We start from the raw sequence: 22,228 nt of genomic DNA on the forward strand, positions 1-22,228 counted from the left end.
CGGGGCAGCCGCCGGCCCGGCCCGGCCCCGCCGCCAGCGCCTCGGCCTGCCCCGCCCCGCCGCGCTACGGCGCCCCCCAGCGAGAGCGCCGCGGGGGCAGGCGGCGGCAGCACGGCCGGGGGGCGGCCCCGCTGCGGCACGTACGGGCGGCCGGGGAGGGGGCGGCCGCCTCGCCCAAGCAGGGAGAGGGGAGCGAGGGAGAAGCCGCGCAGCCGGGGACCCGCCGGAGAACCGCTGCTGGGAAGGGGTCGCTCCCAGCCGCTCCAGGCAGCGCTCGGGTCCGTTCCTGGCAGTGGCCCTCGCTGAATCCCGCTGTGATTGCTTCCTGCTGAACACACAAAGATACCAGGCAGGAACAACCTGTTGGTTCTGGACACTTGCCGCTTGAAGAATAAGAGCGCTTTTTTGCCTCCTCTTTTGATTTTGGTGGGGGTTCAAGTTTTGAAACACTGAGAATTACGCATTAGGGAATGCATCATTATTCGGGAGCCACGAAAGATGCGGTTTTGAGATGCTTTTGCCCCCAGCAGTATCAACTCTATACCTTCCTGTATATGCCTTAAGAGACAGGCTGTAATGGTATGGTCCCACATTGTTTTTCACTGCAGTTTTCCCTGGATCAGGCAAATGCTACTCTTTGTTCAGTGGATAAGTCTGGAACATCAGTGAATGATGCCAGCTTTTATTGTGGTCCCTTTCCAGTACTGGCCGCACAAGATAACAAATGATGAAGCAGACGCAAACCCCCAAGAAAAGGAAGTTGACTGTGGCTGGGGAGAACTAGGTTTGGTCTGTACTTTGCCATGGAATTGATATTTAATTATGGGTCAGTCAGTAAATCAAACAATACTGCAAGTGATCCTCATTTGTATGTTAATCATTGCGCATGACTGATCTGGGATAGAAATCAGTTCAGGCATCTGAAAAAAACAAGCCTTAAACGCCTCACACTAGACAAACGCATGCATGAGACATCAACTATTAACAGATACTTTTGGAAACAAACCCCCCAGTCTTTCCCTTCTGTCAAATAGGATGAGTATGTTCTTCCTGGGGGTGTTGCAAAGATAAATCATTATAAAACACACTTAGGAAAGTACTTCTTTACACGGTGGGCAGTAAACTTCTAGAACTTGGAGGAGGCTGCAGGGTAGACAGTATCAACAGGTCCCAACGGGGATTAGGTAAATTCTCAAACAAGAGGACCCACAGACGTACTCCCTAACGTCAGGGATACAGCAGCTGTGGATGCTGGGAGAGGTGGAGGGGAAAGGACTGCAGGAAATGACTGGGCACATGCTCTCTGCCTAAACAGCAACTTCTGTGCCACCCAGAGCAAGTGGACAAGTGGGCTGACCCCAGGGGGTCTGTTTCTGTTTGTAAAGCTGTGAAGACCAGAAACTGATGGATCTAACAGCTGAAGGAATATCTGCCCTCTTGATAGCATACATTAAAAAACATGCAATGGTTAACTTGCACAACTATATACATCAGGAGATATGCTTGCAAGCAAAAGCACACCTGGTTTTGTGCTGTGACCAGAGACTGAGGCTGACTTGTTATTTATTTTTCCCACTGCCATTTAAAGCTTTGTAAAACATGTTCAGTATGACATTTCAGCCGTGATTCTTCATATGGATAATCTCAGCCCCAAAGTCTGACCTTTTGGAAAAACAGAAACTTCTGAAAAAAAAGGGGCTCTTCTAGTGATTTTGAAGACTTAGAAGGTTGGTTTTGCTACAAGGAGAAGCTATAATGAAAGGTAGATCCAGTGTTCTCCTCCTTAAAATTACTACTGTTACGAAGTTTGAGATATTTAGCTCAAATTTGTAGAGCTATGCAGTTTAGAAGAACCAACAGGTGGCAGCTTATTGAGCAGGAAAAAGTGGGGCTGCACTGAAATACACACTGGCTAATTTCATAAATAACTACAATTTTTTGTTTTTTCTTGTTCTTCACTCAGCTGATCACAAAAACCTAGGTTCAGGTTAAAGGATAATAAAAGAGCTCCCTCTGTACAAATGATCAGAGCATTTCCAGTCCTGCAGCACAGCCCACAGCTGCTGTTTGGTGAAGGAAATGCTTCCAGGAAAGCAGAACTCCACATCCCATCCTGCACAGTCCCCAAGACCCTGAGCTCGGAAACAGCCACACTCTCTTGGGCACTGCTCGTTCCTTTGCTGCCAACTCTTTACCTTGTGAAGAGACAGTTCCTTTCTAGGTCTAAAGAGGTTTTAAGAACTTCAAAAAATTACACAAATAATACAAAGTTTCTCTAAACTCTAGCTCATACTACTTAAAATTTTAGAAGTTGAACAAAAGAAAAAGGGGAGTAGAACTGAAAAATTACTTTTATCACAATTAGTTACACAGAGAGCTGTTCTCAAACCAAATACCGTGCTCATGAGAACAAGATGAATCAAAAACCTTTGAGAGTTCTGTTAACTCTGTTTATGATGGATAGTAGTTACCCTTTAAAGAATAATTGTTTCCTGTGGTTTATCTTAAATGTCAGAGGAAATACTGAGCCACTGATCAAGAGGACAACTTAAGACCTATCGATGTCCTATTGGGGAAAGTATGACCTTGACTGCAGCAGACTACTTTCAAGCACCAGATAGCTGAACTACTTGAAGTCAATCTTATTTTCAATTACAGGGAAATTTCACAACCTGTTTCTCCCAATATACACAGGACAGTCACCAAGGTAATGACCCAAGGCTATTGTTCTGGCCTGTGACAATCTTCACCTCTGATTTAACTTGATTAGATATCACCACTGTAGATTATTAACACTGATAAAAGCATATGTTGTAGCTGATTATGACACAGAGATTTTACAGAAACTGCAGGGCTTTGAAAATGTATTAGTACTAAATTTGCTGTCTCTCAAGCTGGCCATGGTAACTAAGGCAACCCACTTTCAAGGTGGGGAGTTAAGAAAAAACACTGCCAACGCTTTTTTCTTTTAACTACAGAGAATATGCAACGGAATTAATCTGAAACATCAATTTAAGCACATACCAAGCTATCAAGGCTTTACTGAAGATGACTTCCTAACTTAACTTTCTTGTGGCTTCAAGGTTTGTGACCAGTGTGAAATTCCCTCATTGATGCTAGCAAATATTGGAGGTGCACTGCGTCTTTTCTCTGTGCATCCACAGCAAAATAGAAAACACTTATGTAAGGATAAAAACTTACTCCTTGAGTTCACAGAATGACTTCTGTAACAAGACCTGGTTGAAGCAGCTACCCCTTTTGGCACTCCTTGTCACTTGACAAGGAATTATTGTTCAGTTTCCTCTGGGTTCATCCTCTCCATCCGTGTGCTGCTCACCCTGTCAAGCAAAGCCATATCTAGACTCCGCCTATCACAGCACAGAAGTCTTGTATCTACTCCTACTGTCTGTTCTCTAAGCAAACATTCCCACCGAGTATGGAGTGCATTCCCCAGGGAAAGCTAGGGCTCCTTCATTCTGTCCGGTTCTGTCCAGAAATTAAATATGAGCTGGACAGCTCTAATGAGCCCCTGTTACATTGTTCGGCCAGGTAGATTATTCTGGCTGGAGCTGTGTAATTTGGTCATGAAAATTACTATGTACATATGTCCCATTTTGGGAATCATTCCTTTGGCATAAAACAATACCAACCTCAAGCCTAGCTGTAGGACACTGACTAGCTAAACCATACCTAATCTAGGACTAACTCGTATTACGTATAAACTTGGTCTGCACTGGTAAAGCTAATGGGATTTCTGCTCATGTGAAAAATAATCACATACAGAAGATTGCAAGACCAGGGCTTTAGTTGGGAATACGTGCAAAGCCAGGCTGGGAGTACATGACCTTTGCTTTTAAGGGCTCCGCTTCACTGTGCTCACTCTCCTATATCGTGCCTTGTGTCTGCCTGGTTCATGGATTCTCACTGCTTTTGTACAACAGGCTGTAGAGAGAGGCACTGAACAGCTGGTACTTTTGGCAATATAACAAAACCAGTCACAGCAATTTATTTCACACATCTACTTGTTCTTTGGGAGGGCACTGCAGTAGTGTGCAGAGTATCCACCACAGGACATAAAAGGGTGGTGTGGCCCAGCGCCCCTTGCTCAGCCTTGCCTTTCTGCCAGCGAATCCCACACTGCTCTGACACTGTGAGTCGCAGTGAACATCTGGGTTAGCAGAGCACTGAGAAAAGCTGTGTCTTGTATACACAAGTAATACAACTGCACAGGTGAGGCATGAGAAAGCAAAAGAATACAAAGCGCAATCTATGATGGTAGCAGAGGGAGGGGAAAAAATATACTCCCCTAATAGCAAGGACAGTATTTTCCAGTGCTTCCAGAGACAGCCTGCAAGTTGGAGCTGTCACTTTCCTGGCTCTGGGTACGATTCACACAAGACACATCAGCGCACGTGTGTCATTGCGGAGCCTGCACAGACCTGTAAGCAGCTGGTGCCACCTGCTGAACACAAAAGCTTTTACTTCAGGAAGGCAGGCTACAGAAAAAAGCTGGAGCAGCACTTAACGGAGGGTAGTTGTGACCTAATCCACCTAGGGGATTACACCTAGGGGTCACAAGGTGGCTTTGCATGCCATTATTGACGTTAGTAAGCAAACCAGAATTGGTAGGTAATTTATAATCCGGATTGAGGAAAAATAATTTCCCACCTGAAAAGTCAAATCTTGCTGAAATTAGACTGTATTTCACATATAACAGAATCAGCAGGGAACTGCAATGAGCCAGGGGAACTTCAGCAACTTTTATAAGTCTGTGCCAAGTACAATTTTTATTATTGTACTACACGTTTTAATCTCAGAAGCACATTCTGTTAAATCTGTTTGTTTTAAATTTTGTCATTGTTCTAACATGAATTTATTCCATTTTTCTGTTTGAGCAATTGTATCTGCAACAGGATCTCTAAGCACAAGTTACAATGTCTTCAGTCTAAAAACAACCCAAGACATTTCTCAGAGGATAAAATATTTTACAGATTTTGTTATGTCAGTTAGTGAAAGGGAAGCAAGAAAAACCTAGGAAAAAAATATTATCCACATCCTTTTAAATCTTTTTCTACTTTGCTGAGTGGAAGAGCATGCTGGTACAGGCTACTGACACATTAGGCTACAAAAATTGCCTTTCAAGTGCATGATGAATTTTCAGAACAAGCTTATCAATAATTTATAGCTTATAGATTACGTATTAGAAAAAAATCTTTCACCAAAAGGGTTGTCAAGCATTGGGACAGGCTGCCCAGGGAAGTGGTTCTGTCACCATTCCTGGCAGTATTTAAAAGATGTGTAGATGTGGCGCTTCAGGACATGGTTAGTGGTGGGCTTGGCAGTGCTAAGTTTATGGTTGGACTCAAAGACCTTAAAGAACTTTTCCAACCTAAATTATTCTATGATTCTGTGCTTTACCTTTAATAACACCATCCCTACGAAGCTAGTTTCTTTACACCTGGGCTTTGAAGAAGTAATGGATATGTCATCTGCTACATTTACTTCTCCCCAGAAGGAAAAGAGGGAGTTAAAAACTGACACTTTCTGCTCCTTCCTTTCTGCTGCAGGGCTCAGTCAAAACTGCACCTTTAATAAAGTGCAGATTTCCCAGAGGACTCTTCATGTCTGTGGTCTATGCTTGACATGGCAAGGGACACAGATCAGATTCGGACCTACAGAGTAACAACAGGAGCAACACATGTGAAACTGTTTTTTTGCCTGCTCAGACATCCCTTCATTGTAATGCATCCTGACACAGGAACACCTGCCTGCCATCTCCCACTTGGAGTGTGGGCTGCCAAAGATGGCACAGGCACAGTTTGCAATGGCACAGCCAGGCTGGCACAGGGCTGGGAATCCAGTCAGTCAGAAGCCACTTTCCTCGAGCGAAGTTATTGCCAAGGAGCTGTGACAGCATCTTGCCTCTCTCTCTGTGAGGCTGCACCTCCCAGCCCCTGCTGAGTTTCTGCTTAGTGTGCTTAGCCTTTTATTTGAGCAAGGAAAATACATAAGCCTGTCTGAACAGCTTCCTCGGAAGGGCTCCTACCACCTGTTTTCAGGGTGTGCTTCCAGCAAAGAGCTGATGCTCTAAAATGAAGCCCTGGATTTGGGAAGTGCTGCCTTCAAAGCTCCAGAAAGGTCAGTGAAAAGCCTGTTCACAGCAGAATCAGTGCTGAATCCAATAGTGTCCTGAAATCTCTCTGAGCAGGCAGAACTGCTCTGTGCCAGATTTTTGCACTTGAAGATGTGCACTGGGTGAATTTTCAGATGATTTTTCTTAGCTCATCATGAGCAGCTGCAGCACACAAACAAGCTCAAGATTAAAGGAATTATGCAGTACTGTGGAAGCAGGCTAAGCAGCCAAAATTGGCTTCCTTTACCCAATGCTTCTCCCTTTGCAGCAATGTGTAGTCTAGAACTGAATGATGAACTTTTTGAACTGGAGAAAGATGTAATGGTATTAGGTAGGTTTTATAAAACCCAAAGGGACTGAGAAAAACGGGGAAAGAAGATAACTTTGGAGTAAGCTAACGTTGCCACTCACAGACACAAAATCCTCATCAAGAAGAACATGAGATTACAGTAAACTCATCAGATTCAAAGCCTACCTCAGCCACTTCACCACATCCCTGTGACACAGACAGCTGGGCCACATGGGCTACACCTAAGCTTTTACTACTGTCCATCCAAAAGGGGTGGTAGGCGACATCTCAGCTTGACCACCAAACCCCGACACAAGCTTGCTGACTGTCTTTGGCTAACTGTACCAAACTGCACAGTGTAGTTACAAAGTCCTCCCTAGCACTGTGCACAAGTAGAATAGTATCCTGGATCTCTTTTTATAGAGAGCTTCCCCTCTGCACCTGCTCCAGCTCATTGCTGGCAGGTACCAGCCCACTCAGAGTGCAGACCAGCAGCAAAAGTAATATTCATCCCAAGATTATTTTTAAAATCTTGGAAATTTTGAAGAACCTTCAGAAGATTCCTCTCCTTCAGTTGAAGTCTTAATCCACAGACCAGATGCTCTCTGGCAGTGACCATGCTGAACAAGGCCTCCAGGGCCTTGTACAACAGCCCTTCCTATAATCTCGTAGTGGCCTCTGCTGGCCAGGACTGAGATCTGGCATCTGTGTAAGTGTTAGCAGGCCTGAATCCAGCCAAGATTTACATAAATATTTTTATTGGTGACAACAGCAGAGACACCATCTACAGCGCTGCATTAATCTTGAGCATCCCACCTGATGCTGAGCACATTGCTCAGATCAGTCACTGACAGCAGTACAATAGCAAGGGTCTTGCAAAATACCCCAGATTTTCCAAGTCCTTCCTACTTCACTTTTATGTGCAAGTGCAGGTATCCTTGCTAGTATGGGAGGCTCTGTAAGCTATGTCCCAGGGAAAACTTTTCCCAAAGACTTCTCCTGTCACCCAAGTCTTTCTTTGGTAAGTGATGAAAGTATGAAAGTGATATGTAAGGGCATAAGTGGCATATTGAGATTGGTAGTCAAGGGTAGATGTCCTCCATTATGGATAAAAAGAGAAGTGCACATAAAAGTAAGCAAATGCTTAGCACTGAGGAGTGTCAGAATAAGTGACTAGAAACACATAACTGGCTGTTGCAAACTATGTTGGCTCCATTACATTTAGCGGAGCTGAATTAATACAAGGCAGCTGATTGTCTGACCTGCAGTACAACATACCTAACACTAATGCTATTGAAGCCCACTTCCAAGAGCAGAAACTGGGGTAGAGAAGCTAAACAACTGGCTCAGTAATACAATGAGGAATCCTAGATGGTCTTTGGTTTCCAGGCCAATGTTTGCAATGTATTTGTGGCCATGGTCTTATTCAGAAAGCAGGAGAGAGTGTTATTGAATCACGGAAGCCAGCATTACATCTGGGCTTGTGCTAACTGGAGTCATTGTTTACTACTCTCATGATTAGACTTCTAAGGTTTAAAAAACCCAAACCATACAACCTCTAAATGAAAATTGCAATTTTTTTGCTTTAGGAAAAATGTAGCAGTTGATATAATCTTGCTCTTTTTTTAGTTTCATTTCAGATAGCAAATGTCGTTCATTCTCAGGGTAAATTCAACTGTTGCCTATTAAAAGCTCACAAACAGGTGTTTAGGAAGTAGCATTTCAGTGTGATCACTTGGAGATCTGGCCATCAGATTCTTACGTTTTCATTATGTACTTGCACTAGAAAAAGCTTTTGTCTGGAAAATCAGCTAGCTTCTGCCACTCAGTTTCTAAAATTTCAGGCTCACCACCTTCATTTATAGCCATCCTTTACCAGGTCACATTTAATACACAGGAAATTTAAGGAAGCAAACATTTTTTTCCAAGGAAGTATTTGTCAATGAGATCAAATTCTCCCCCTGCAAAGAGAAGACACAAGTGTCTATAGTTCCTCACAAGCAGGGAAGGAAGGAGAGGCACTGTCACAGGCTGAGATGGCTTCCTTAACCAGACAGGGAATATTATTAGCAGGATACTAATTAGTACTAATTTTTGTACTCTTTACTTTTTGTACAGTGCTATCTGATTGTATGTTTTAGTAGACTCTGAAAAGGCTTGAAATTGGGAAAAAAAATCAATAAAGAAATGAGCTACGTGCTGTCCAGAAAATAAAATTTGCCTCTCTGTGTTATAGTACACTATGCTACAAAGAAACCATGGGGGAAAGGACTTTGTGTCCCTTGGTTTTGGTGTCCTCAGTTTTGTGGCTTGCAGCTAGCTTTGTTTACAACAGTCTCTTTTTGGCACAACAATGAAGATATCACTTTTTCACCTGGCTAGAGAGCAGCTGCCATCTCTGCTTCTGGCACTGTATACACCTAGTGGTGCTAAACCTTCTCATATTAGCAAAGCCACTGTCATTTCCCCCCTTAAACAGAGGATGTTTTCAGCGCAAGACATTTGCTGCTGCTAGAGCTGTCTGGCTCACAATTGTTGTGATCTACATGATGCAACATTGTTTCCAGATTGCAGCAAGCAACAAATTAAAAAAGGATTGCTAGTCACACATCTTTTCTTGAACTTCCTGTTTACATTCTCCCACAATATAGGCCAGTCCCTGAAGAATTTAGGATCTAATTTGAAGACAGTTGCAACAAGTGTACAAAGAAATCAGATTGATTAAGGTATGTTTAAAAGTGACCTCAGCTATGCGAGACAGTTTTTCATTAGTTCACTTTCCTTCAAATAGACATATATACAATAAACATGAGTAACCACAGCAAAATAGGTCTTGGGGGAAAAAAGAGGAAGAGAAAAAAATGTCATTATAAAATATTTTTGGGAAAGAATGTAAAGCCTAAAATGCTGCCAGGATCAGTGTACAGTGGTCTGGCAATGGGCCAAGGGCAAGTCATGTTCTGACTGAATGCTGAGCTACAGAAGTTCACAGACTGTTTCCCACCTATGTAGCCAACAGGAGCAATCTCAGTGGCAGACAAGACAGGAGTCAAAACACCCTAAAGTTCATGCTAAGACACTACTCAGAGAAGTGGACAAACAAGTGATAGAAGCTTGTACTGCTTATGGACAGCACATGCAAGGTGGCAGCATAAGTTAGAAATAAGTTGAAAAAGGAAAGACATTATTGAGAAAGACAAAGAATGGGAAGTCAGGTCTATAGGTCTGGCATTTTGCACAAGAAGATGACATGATAGGGCAGAACACAGAGCTGATGGAGAGACATTCATGTCAGTTCCTGTATCCTTAACAAGTTCACTACTGATGGCCGCAGAAAGTTCTCACTAGAAATCACTGTTCCACTATTTTGGACTTGAAATATTTATGGCAAAAAGATCTTGATGAGAGCAAATCAGAATCACTGAAGTCAAACTTTGGATGTGATTGCTGTCTTCGGATTTGAAACTGAGTCATCTGTTAAACCTTCAGCTTTATGTGGTGCTGGAGGAATATCATAAAAGATGACACTAACTGGGAGTGTGCATGGCTGGGAGTGATCTACTTTTCCAAGAACAGCATTTTTATGGTAAAGGTGTGAACAGAAGTGCTCTCAAAGAAATGGAAAATATCATTCTGGCTATTCAGTGCTTCAGCTGAGAGATCTTGCCAAAAAGATTGCAGAAAACATATGTCTGGTATTTTCTGACCATCACAAAAATAAGACTGCTCTCCTGGTGTTCTCCCTAGCTTAGTGTAAACTCAGCTTTCCAGTTTATATTATTCTTCTTATTACCTTCCCTGTGCTACGGAGTATAAATCCTCTGCTGCTAGAAGCATATAAATTTACCCTGTCATTTTTAACAGATATTTTTCTCTTTGTTTCTCTATGGGAGTTTGGTGATCTTCCATTGAAGGATTTCTCTTTGAGAGATATCATAGCTCCATGTTATTTCCCTTACCTTCCAATCAATTTCCAATCTCTTATGAGCTCCTGGTTCCAGTAGTTTCTGGTAGAAAAGCCTGTTAACACAGAAAAGAGAAACACTGATTATTTTATAAAAAAAATAAATATAGTATCTCCTCTTCTGCTCAAGAGAATTCCTACAAAATTTGGGTTTCATATATTATAAAGAAAAAAATATTCAAACATCACCCCACCCCCCTACCTCCCCCAAGTTTCTCTGGCAGGGTTCTAATTAAAAGGTTTACAGGAGATTTTGCCTTTAGCCTTTTCCTTATTGAGATCATTAAGAACTTCTGTTTCCCTACAAGCAAACCAATCATTAGAACATAAGCTTAAGGTTGCCATCACCATTGAATTTATGTGTAAATAACTGAGATAGATGCTACCTTGCAGCCCGTCAGTAGTCAAAACTATATCTGCTGAGAAATGTAGACAAAGACTAGGTGCAAGAGCATCGTGTTTTAAAATTAAAAAAAAAAAAAAAAAGAGAGAAGAATCAGAAAAACTCCAAGGCAGGAATGTTCCTATCATTCTCTCCCAATACAGGAAAAATTGGGAATCTTTGGGGAAAACATGAGAGAGTATGCCATGGTAAAAGAACTCTGGACTCCCTTACCAAAGGAAAATGGAAAGGCAAAAACTCACATGGAATCAAGGGGAGAATGGACAAGTACTGAGAGAAGAGGTTTGCTGAGGCTTAGCACATCAGGTTCAGGAAATCCCTCAGATGGGAACAGTTGGAGGCTGGGAGAGTTTTGGGGGAGTATTGTAAGTGCTTGTCCTTACACTCCCCTAAGTGGTTGCTTATGGATACCAGGATAACTCAGTCTGAACCCTTACAGCCATTCTTATGTTGCCATGATACAAACCAATAGGGCAGGGTGAAAAGTCCCCTCATTCCCTTACAGCATATGATCACAGCTTGGTGGCTTTCCTTTACACGTTGCTGGGGGACTGGAAGGTGGCAGTAAGGCGAGGGCTAAGTGCACAGCATAGTGGCTGTACCGTGAGGGCAGCTCCCCTCCCAGCTGTGTGCTCCACTCGCTTATGCTCCCATTTACAGTGACTGGGGGGGCAGAAGTCAAACCAGTCTACTCGTAGATCTCCACCAGCAGAACTGCTCTGCTGTCTTTTTCATGACATCCATTGTCGTGGCAACAGAAATCATAGAAACTGAGTCCTGTATAATTCTTTTTTAGGTGAGTTCTTTGGCGAAAGGCTAAAATACTGCATTTGCTTCAATCTGTTTCAATTTGTTTCAAAGTGTCATCTGGGGATGCTTCTTCAACAACGGCAGGGTCAGAGTCCCAGTGTAGCCTGCAGGCTAACAGCAGTAACAAAAGCCTGTCCTACCCCACTTACCAACAAAATTCTGGCGAGATGAGATGTGCCATTCACAATGGAGCTGAAAAAGACTAAGGTTCTGTCTACTGAGAAAATGCTCCTCTTCTGAGCACCACAGCCAATGAAGTCATGATTGATTTCAAACTGGAAATACAATAGTAGTCCTGTTCCTTCTCTTTGTCCAAGTTCTTTTGCATCTGTTTTCTTCCTGGAAACTAGCTTGTACTTGAAAAACATCTTTTCTTTCCAGTTCCTTCATTTCTTTCTAGTATGTTTGTTAGCACAAAATCTTTTGCTCAGAGGACCAGAGCAAAGGCCCACTAGACTTAACTACCTTGAAAATTGTTCAGCCTTTCCAGCAGTACTGTGTGATTATGGTTGGTATTTTTCAGTAACGCTTTTTCTTACAGAAAATGTAAGCCACATCAAAGGGCAGAATATCCACTGGAGGGCAGGCCTGAATCTGGCAGAACACGCTGAAAATGCCTAGAAGGAAAGATAAAAAGGTTATGTTCTGCTGAATGAAAGCTGTGATGAGTCCATCAGTACTCAACAGTTAAGAACTAAGAGAGTCTTTCTCTTGAATGAATAGTTTCATGACTACAGATGTATAGTCTACAAAATGAAAGCTCTAATAAGAAGGGTCTAATAAGCGTTCATGTCTAATAAGAAGGGTCCCAGATGAAGCCTTGGACCTTGACTATAATTAAAATGAAACCTATCATGACTGATCCCAACCGTATTGGTCAGACAACCACCACCTGAAATCAGTGGAGTTGAATTCCAGGGCTGAACTTGGCCCACAGGTTTCATGTGTTCTCCCTTCCAGCATGGGCATGCAGGACTTGTGATGTGAGCTCGCTGGGGTGAAAGGTGCCTCACAGGAGGTCCTTTCTGTGCCTGTGTGTACAGTCCAGAGACTCACTTGATGTGCACAGGCAGAAGTGGTGTCTGGCTCCACCTTAGACTCCCAGCCAGACCAGACCTTGGGCTGTGGGTGGGCACCTGATGTCCCACTCCCTGGACTTGCAATCTGTGCACTCTCTACTGCCAGGTCCCCTACTGCCATGGAGTTAATTACATGTGACTAGATCAAATACTTCATACTGTACTTGTTTCTAGCAAAGACTGAGTTTGGCTTAGCAGTTTGAGATGCTAAACCTTTGACAATCCAGGTATTTTTTTGCTTTGAGTGCCATCAAAATCAGAACAAAAGGAAAAAGTTTATTTCATGTGGCAGCTGAAAATCCCGTATTTAGCGCTGCCCAACTTTGTCAACCCTCAGTTTTCTTTCAGACAAACTGAAAACTCAGTTTTCTCTTTGCAGTTTTCATGGGAGCATATTAAAGTAACTTCCTCCTTCCATCAGTGACTCACTCCTGCAAAGGCTATTTCACAAATAGTATCTCCACTCCAAAGGAGACAAGCTGTTCCCTCTTACATTAGTCAAGTAGCTACAGACAAACTAAAGCACATAAGTCAAAAGATTTCAAAATGCATAGATACATTGCTCAGAGACAGTGAGCTTTTTATCAGGTAGTTTTCTGGTATGAATTGCTGCCTTTAATGAAATCACTCAAGCCAAATTCTAAAATCGACTAGAAATTCTGGGTGCCTGGCTGGAGACACCTTACAATCACATGGAGTCAGTAAGTTCATACCTCTGTCATGGTGTTTAATGTTGGTCGGTCTCACAAAATATCTATAACCTTTTTTGAAAATCTTGGCCATACAGTATACAGCTAACAGGGCTAGACAGAAACTAAGAGTTCCACAGAAATTCTTTCAGTAGTTGAAGGCTAGTCTAAATCAGAATCAGGATCTAGACCAGAATAACTCCAATCTGAAATCACTAACAGCCATAGAGACATCTGACCAAGTCTACAGCTGCAGATTTTAGATAAATTAGTATCTGTTCTCTGAAATGTGAACTACAGTCTTCCCTGGAGATGTGAATAAGGTGATGATATGGGTACTTCCATTAGTAATGATTGCTGATGTGTTTAGAGTTGAGCTGCTGCCACTAATCTCAACAAAGAAATGCTAAGAATTCCTCAAACAAACAGTTAAGTCCCCAAATGAATAGGAGAAATAGATTATCTTGACCACATGGGCCTGAAAAAGTCAGGCCTTTCTTGCTGAAGGAAACCAGAAGTGTAATCCTATCTTTAAGAAAAGAGAACAGAGAGAACGACTTTTACAAGAATCAAAATATCTCCCTGGCAGTGTCTAGTATAACATAAGAAAATGCAAAACTGCCATGTTACATGACAGCCACAATAAGAATGTATTTTAAAAAAGACTCTTCTGGAGAATATTTGTAAAAGGCAGCACACCTTAAAGCATTCAGTGGTTCAAGTGTTACAAGTGACCAGGAATCCTTCCAGCTGAATGAGAATCCATTAGAGCCAAGTAGCTTTCTGAGATCTGGCTACTGTGGGTAAAGACAAAGGACCAGTAACTCCAATATTACATTGAGTGATAAAATTAAAACATTATTAGGGTCTTCTCTATGAAACTCTGGATTGCCCTGCTGTTGTCCTATTTTTGGCAGCTGGCAGCCTCAGGTGTATTATCTGTAAACAGGCCTTCCAAGAGTGCTCGGTGCCAAGAAGGTATTACTCCATTGCTATTAGCAGAAAGCTTTTTGTTGCTAGATTTCTGTTGGGTAGTTACGGACACTGTTTCTGTCACACATGGCAAATGTAGCAAATACTCAAAAGGGAACAAGATAAGAGATAAACAAATGCAGAAATTACAAAACCAAACAAGAGTCTGGACATATGTAAGACTTCCCAGTTCTGAGCTGTATATAAATGACTTCAAACTGATCTGAGTTTGGCCTGCAAGTCAAACAAATAATTGATGATGTAAATAGTTATTTTTGTCTCTGTCTTGTCACATCTGGATTTCTTTACTTTCAGGGGCCTGAAATCAGTTTGCAAACATCACTTCCTCACATTTGCATACTTAAACAGAGACAGACTAGTATATTCACTTGTCTTAAGGATAAGAGAGACTATCTCTTGCATGGTCAATGTGTTCAGTCTCATCCAGTAACTTTTGCTTAAAGACAAAAAATCCAGTGATCAAACACAGGCACCTCTTTCCATCACAGATGCCCCCTTTGGTTTTCTTTATCAACATTTTATCAGATTTGGATTGTTCTGGTTTGATGAAGAGACCCTTTGGGAAAGTACTTTTCAACTGGGCCACTCTCATGGACTTAATCTATTCTCTGTTCATTCTTTTGGAAAGCACTTTCCTCTGTCATCTATCCCCCCTACCTTGAATATTTATTTTAATCTAATACATAAACTCCACCTTAGCAGTGACATTCAACTCAATACATCAATCTCAAACTCCCGGAACAGACACTGACTTAAATAATAACTATAATCACAGAAATAATTCATCACTTCTTCGCTGAAAGTACATGAATAGCTTTACTTCTCCTGTGTGAGATGTCATCAGTACACAGAGTGGGAAATTTTGACATCTTTTAGGGCATTACAAAGTTATGTCATCACATTTCATTAAAAAGGAGATTTTCACTGTGATCTGGTATTTTTGGGGTTGAAAGACCAGATAGGAAAGTTGTATTTTTCCATTGCCTCCTCCCTGATATTTTTCCACAGCTTTTTTGGTTATTTTTACAGTGATTAGTATAAATTAGTAATGTCCCTCGGTCCCTTTGGGAGTCTAACATACTCCAGAGCAATAAGAACAAACAACCTGTGGGGTCTGAGAGACTGAAAGGAGGGCCGTCCACAATCAGCAAGTTGCTGCAATGTCTGAGGTTAAAAGATTCCTTTGTTTGCATTCTGTCACAGCTCTTTGGCTCAGATCTATGAAGATATTTGGATGCTTCATTGCCAGGGGCATCAAAAGGAGTTAAGTACTTGAATTCTTTGCCATCTGCTCCCTCAGTGATTTGCAGCAGTATATGATGCCATTATAAACACACAAGATTTAACAGAGAACACTTAACAGCATTTAACAGCAGAACAAAGTAAAGGCTTTCCAAGGAAAGCAGGCTGCTCTCAGGCCTCTCCTGTGTAATTCCAGCCTAGCAGGATGAAGTGGTCTCTCAGGCACCAAATTCCTATCTATCACCTTAAATATAGGATTACGTCAATGTTTTATGCAGCAAGAAACATCACAGCCTGAAAGAGCTCATACTAATGCCATTGATGTCAGTAACAAAATGCCTGTTGTTTTCAGCTAAGGCAGATCAGAGCCAAAACTCAAAAACTTCTGTAGAAAATTCAGTATGTCACTTTTACAAAACTAACTTTCCTTTTATCTGCCTATTGGTATAAATGGTCTTCTAAATAATACATCAGGATAATGAATCCAGCAATGGCTAGACAGAGCCACAATTATCACACCCACTCCAGATGTGACCAAGAATTTCTTCTGACCAACATAATGTTTGAGTCTCCAAAGGAAATGGCAGAGAAGTAGTTTTAATGTTAACAGAGACTCTGCTTCTTACAGTTTAATTCTTATAGAGGTATTCTGCTCAAGTTTTCTTGAAGCCTGCTACTCCCTTACTGCACCTTCTCTGGATCAGAAAGCATCATGGATGACAGCCAGTAATTTCAAACACCACTGACAGGAAGGAATAATCAAATATATATAAACATGGTGATTTTTCAGAGGCTCAATTATTCCCATAAAAACAGGACCAGATCCCAAACCAGACTTCAGGTGAAGCTGGTCCATCTTTATTGATACCAGGAGAGAAACACCAGTTTTAGGACACCAGCAGTAACAGTCTGGAGTCTCAAAGTGTCTGATGCTGTTATAAATGACTGCTTTGCAGATGATTAAACAACACATTTTTTAATTTAATATATCTGAAATTAAGGTTCCAGCTTTCATAATTTCAGAAAAAGCTTGAGAATGTACTCTGAGTATAACCTGCAGCTCAGAAAGCAGGAGTAGAAGAGAAAGAAATACAGACTGAATAAAAATAATTCAGACATTCTAGGGATCTGGCTCAAGCTTTCAGTGCCTATGTTTGGCATTACCGAGCACACTGCTGACGATCTGGTCATCAGTCTTGCCTTTTGACACTCATTCATAACACTGAAGCATATGAACCTCTTCTTCCCTCACTTCCTCAATATGAACTACAAACAACGTTAAAAATTCAGTGTGTTCTCAAGAGAGGGCTGGATCAGTTTGCAGCAGCTGAAGCTTCATGCTGATACCCCAGGGGTGGTTTTTCAGATTGCCACTCTTTTTTTCCCTGCTTGTTAATCGAGTAATCAGGATCACTTATAATGTATAACTCTTATTTTCATCCACCATTAGCACTGTTAATTTTAAAGAAGCAGAGTTGCATTCTAAAGTGCAGGAGTCTTCAAGAATGTCTCTGCAAAGGTGGAGGTCTGGCTAGCACAAAAAAGCTGTCTGTGCTAGTTTTAATCAAGGTCGATTTAAAAGTGAGCGACGTGAGCCTGCTTGGATGCTGGACACTGATGTCAGTGACCAGCCTGTACTGAAGCCTGCCTTTTTTTCTACCAGGATTTGAACAGTCCAGTTTAGCTTGAGTCACTCCTCTCAACAAGTGTGTGAATGATTTTATCAGTATCACTAATAGAAGCTCACAGCTTCTATGTCACCTGCTTTTAGCAAGGCAAGAATGTGACTATACTAAATTGACTGATAGCAGAATGATGGATGATGCACTGAGAATGGCACAGAAATTCCCCTGGTTCCATAAGCCAGTATTTCCAGAGGTGCAGATTAAAAGGTAAGGCTGCGGCCAGGAAAACCTCACTGGGCTAGGACTCCAGCACTATGCTTCTGGAAGGCAGGTTTGAAAGACAACTCACCAGTAGGATCTTCAGCACTTTTCAGGAAGAAGGATCCAGGGAGGAAGTGTGCATACAAGCAGCCGGAGAGGGGCTTGCATAAGGCAAAAATGATTGACCAAGGTGGATATTATTGTTATAGCAGACATAGCTGGTTTGTTCCTTTTCAGCTTTCTATAGTGTTACCAAACAGCTACTACTAATTATGCTATGCTCCAGCACTGGATGGAATTACATTAACATGGAGGGGTTATTAGCAGGAAGAACTGAACTGCTGAAATTTGAGATTCCCTGGCCTGTTAGCTACATGCAGAATCAGAAGCTTTTTGGCTGCTAGGTCTGGTGGTGGACATCGTTCATCAACAACACTTTTCCGCATCCTGAGCTGTGTGTGACTTTCCTGTACTAATATATAAAATGATGCTCCATGACTGCTCGCAGTACCTGCACGGGGACATCTGTGCCTACTGCGTTACCAGAAGTAGCAAGTTTGTTGAAACATGATGCTGCCTGCAGGGAAAGGTGCTTCAGAGGCAGGGAAGCAAAGAGAGAATTGTTTGAAAGCAATTCTCTCTTGATACTTTGTGTCCATTTTCAGGGCAACACAGAGAGAACTAATCATGCAAATCCAAACTCAAGGGAAATAACCCTTGGTTTCTTCATCTGGTGCTCTGAAACTCAGCCAACAATACATACAACCAATATCCCTGAGGTGACAAAGTGCCTTGTTGATTTGTAGGCAATGCATATTGGATTACCAGAGTCTCCACACTGTGAAATTATTATAAACCAGTAATTACTTGGTGACGGAGGTATAATTTGGTTCAGAATTCTGAAGCCAGATAAACCCAACTGATTAGAAATAATGCACTGTTAACTCAGTCCCTTGTGCAATTAAAATCTCATAGAGCCTGACTGAAGTAGTTAGAAAGGCCTTCTAACAGCAGGAAAAACCTGTAACCATTTAAAAATGTGCTCAACTAACAGTAGGATTTGGGTCCTGGAAATTTCATTTCTTTAAAGGCAGAAGGACATGCTATTGCTCTTCACCCTGGAGAGCCCCCGCTCACTTAAATGCAGCTTAACCTTTGGACGATAAGACATGAATGTGCTGGAACTGAACAGTGCCTGGCACAAGTAAGCTGCTCATCAGTTTATTTTTTTTATGTACCAGTGCTATGGAAAAATACTTCCTGCAGGTGTTCTGCAATCACCTGGAGTTTTTCATGAGCTACTTGATTTAATTTTCAAGTCCCTGCTGTGGTCATACAGACATAATCTGGGAGGTCCCTCATGACCAATTCTTCTGCAGGTGTTAAGTGGCACAAGATAGCTCTGTCAGATGTGTCTGGCTTTTTTTTTTTTTTTTTTGCCAAATCATGTGATTTCTGGATCTTTTTTTTGTGCTTGAAGTTATTGCCATGATATTGCACTGATTTTGGTTTTAATGAATTCAGCTTCATTAAGAGGACACAGAGGGACACAGCTAATGAAAGGATGGCTCAGTACAGCAGTATTTATGGGAGACTTCTGACAAACTCTAGCTTCATAGAAATGATACATCTTACTTGAGATGTTCATAAAAACGAAGACTCACAAGATAGTTATGCCCAAGTCCTTCAGTCTTTGGGAGCGGTATGAATGGCACTCTGTTCCTAGGAATGACAGGAAGTCTCTTCTGAGCACATGCTGAGACCCTGCTACTGACAATACCCCACACCACAAGGCCCAGAGGAGAACTGTATGCGACTATAGCACTGCCTTCCTGATGGCTCTCCAGGCCCTGCACCAAAGCAGCTACCACTGACTACCCTTTGGCAGCAGGCAGAACTGGAGGAGGCTGAAGAGGCTGCTCAGGCTAGAATTGCTGATCCATGTGCCACCAGACCAAACAGCTATAGACACTGCTCACTGCTCTAAATATCCTCTCAGAAGGCTTTTTACATTTCAGAAAAAAAAACCCCAAAGATTTTGAGAAAGCTGTCTTACCACTGCATGCTGCTAGCTACAACCACTTGAAGAAGAGGACTTGTTCCAAGTGACCACTGTTGGTATTCAGTCCACAGGCTGACAGCAGAAGAAACAGAAAACAGAGGAGGAAAAAATAATTTTTTAACCAATTCTGCCTTAAAATAACTTCTGTGCAAAACCTAGGTACATCAGTGACAGCTATGGTATTCAGAGGTCATAGAAGCTGTCAGCACATCAGTTTGTTTGGCATCTATATAGGAACTGTATGAATAATATACTTACTGATTGCAGAGCAGCACTTCATAATTACATTTACAAAGAAATTTACACACACTAGTACACAGAGAAGTCCTTATTCTCTGCCTGTATCCAGCTTTCTAAGGAAATGGCACTGTTTATGTATATCTCACCTGATAAATTCCAAACCTGCTGGCTATTTCCAACCAAACTGAAGGAGCAGGAGAGGTCTCAGCAAGAGTTAAAATCCTCCATGGTGAAACAGCTGTAGAGAAGCCTTCAGAGTGTTTCCATAAGGTGAAGGATGCAATGTGAGCATAGCTCTAATTAAACACGAGAAAACCTGTGTAGGAGAAAGACCAAATAAATCTCCTGACCACAACAAAAATTTCCACTGGAGCTTATAATAAATGAGCCTTCCATTACAAATCTAAAGGTAACTACATTTCTTTAGTTTGGGGTTCATGAAACAATTCTTGTAACATAATTTCACCCACTTCTTCTCATCAGAAACACACTGCTGTTTTTCTCCAAGCCTTGTTATAAAATATAATTAATTTACGTGTTAAAGACCTTGATGGGTTTTCTTTCATCATGGAACAGTAAGTGAGATTAATAACCCAGTTACTAAGCACTTAAGCTCATGGATCAATTCCATATAAGAACATTAAAATTTTCTTAATTTTTAAAATGCACCTTTTATTTGATTTAGAGGTTAATGCTCATTTCTTATGTACTAAAAAGGAGAAAAGCTAAAGAGTGAGTCAGTGTTTATTAACCTTGCTAATAAGACAGTCTTTTCCAGGCAAGATGGATATATCTTAATTACTAAAACTGTTGCATCATCATTTAGCCAATTAATCCTTTCCAAGCATGGGAAGCAGCAGCAATTTTATTTGCAATGAATGGAAATAAACTTGTCACATTCTGCATATCAATTTACACATTCTTAATTTTCCCACTTATATCAGTAAGAATGCAGCCCTTTTATTCCCAAAATAAGGCAAACCAGAAATTAACATCGGTATGTATGGAAATAAGGCTATATATAACATAATAATTGAGCATGATTTGCAATCTGTATGTGAATTCAATCCACACATTCATGGTATTAATCTAGAATTGAATGCTATGTTTCCTTCAAAAAAGTGTGATTTACATCTTTAATAGAGGCATAAGAAAGCACACTAAAAGATGCATTAACAAACTGTTTTCCACAGTTTGTAAAAACATAGCCTTAAGGCTGAAGTTTGCACTAATGCTTTTATAAATAGCACTGATGTTGAATGCTGGCATTTGACACAATTGCTATTGAATCCTGCTAGCTGATCCTTAAAAAAGACCCTACAAATCATCCAAGTGTTTATTAACAGGTATTAGCAGTCTGTTAGAGACAACCGTATATGTCTTTTACACATAAAAGTGCACTCCAAAATTTATGTTCTGGTCAGTACATTATAAATGATAATCCAGATAAAAACAACTGTCAGAAATATTTCAATACAGTGGGTAATGTTATACCAAAAGCAAAATTTCCATTACATCATTCCTTTTTCTTGTGATTTATTTTCTGTAACACCTCAGTCCTTTTCATGAAACACTGCACAGGCATAGAACTGTGAATAACCACCAACCGTAGGTTATAATTCTTATAGTGTATATACCATTTCTGAAAGTGTTCAGTAGTCAAGTAGGAGAATACCTAAGTGGCCTCATATATTAAAACCTAAGACTTCAATTATTTAGCCAAATTTCTCGTTCTTAGACACCGCTGGATCGTCTCTGATTGCTTATCACCTTGAGAAGAGTCAGCCTCATACTACGAGGTATTCTGGAGAGATATAATGCACAGAGGTCTATGCATTACTAAGTGTCCCTTTGGATTTTAGGAACGATTTAGGGCAAAGTAATACCTTTTTCTTACCTTCTCTGCACACTGAAACCTGGCCCATAAAAACCTTAAAACACAGAAAGAAGAATCGCTTTAATAGAAAGGAGGTTCATTTCTTTGAAGGCTGGTGTCTACCATCGGAGAATGGAGAAGCATGACTAATTTCCATTGGGATGACCAGGACACTCTGAAGAGAGGAAAGAGGATACTACTGTAACAAAAAGAGAACAACCTTGGTTAATCACCATTGTTTCTGAACATTTATTCCCTCTTTACTAGACATTGAAATTTAGCTAGTGAATAACAGTTTCTAAGAATTATCTATGCTTGATTTAACCTAAACAGTGAATTATGAACTGTGAATGCTTTCACTGTATGAAATGTGAATGTTTTTGTCATGGTCATGTTAAGATAACAGCTCAATTCTTGTTGTGCCTCTTAGAAGATCAAATGCTTTCCTCAAGACTTGCAGAGGAAAAAAAAAAAGTGTACCTATTTAAGCAGTTGTTTGTAGTCAGAGAAACTCTGCAGATATCCAGACCTGCATTCTGAACAATCCCTTGCGGATTAGACA

The sequence above is a fragment of the Falco peregrinus genome, chromosome 8 (assembly GCF_023634155.1).
Source record: "Falco peregrinus isolate bFalPer1 chromosome 8, bFalPer1.pri, whole genome shotgun sequence".
Classification (NCBI taxonomy): domain Eukaryota; kingdom Metazoa; phylum Chordata; class Aves; order Falconiformes; family Falconidae; genus Falco; species Falco peregrinus.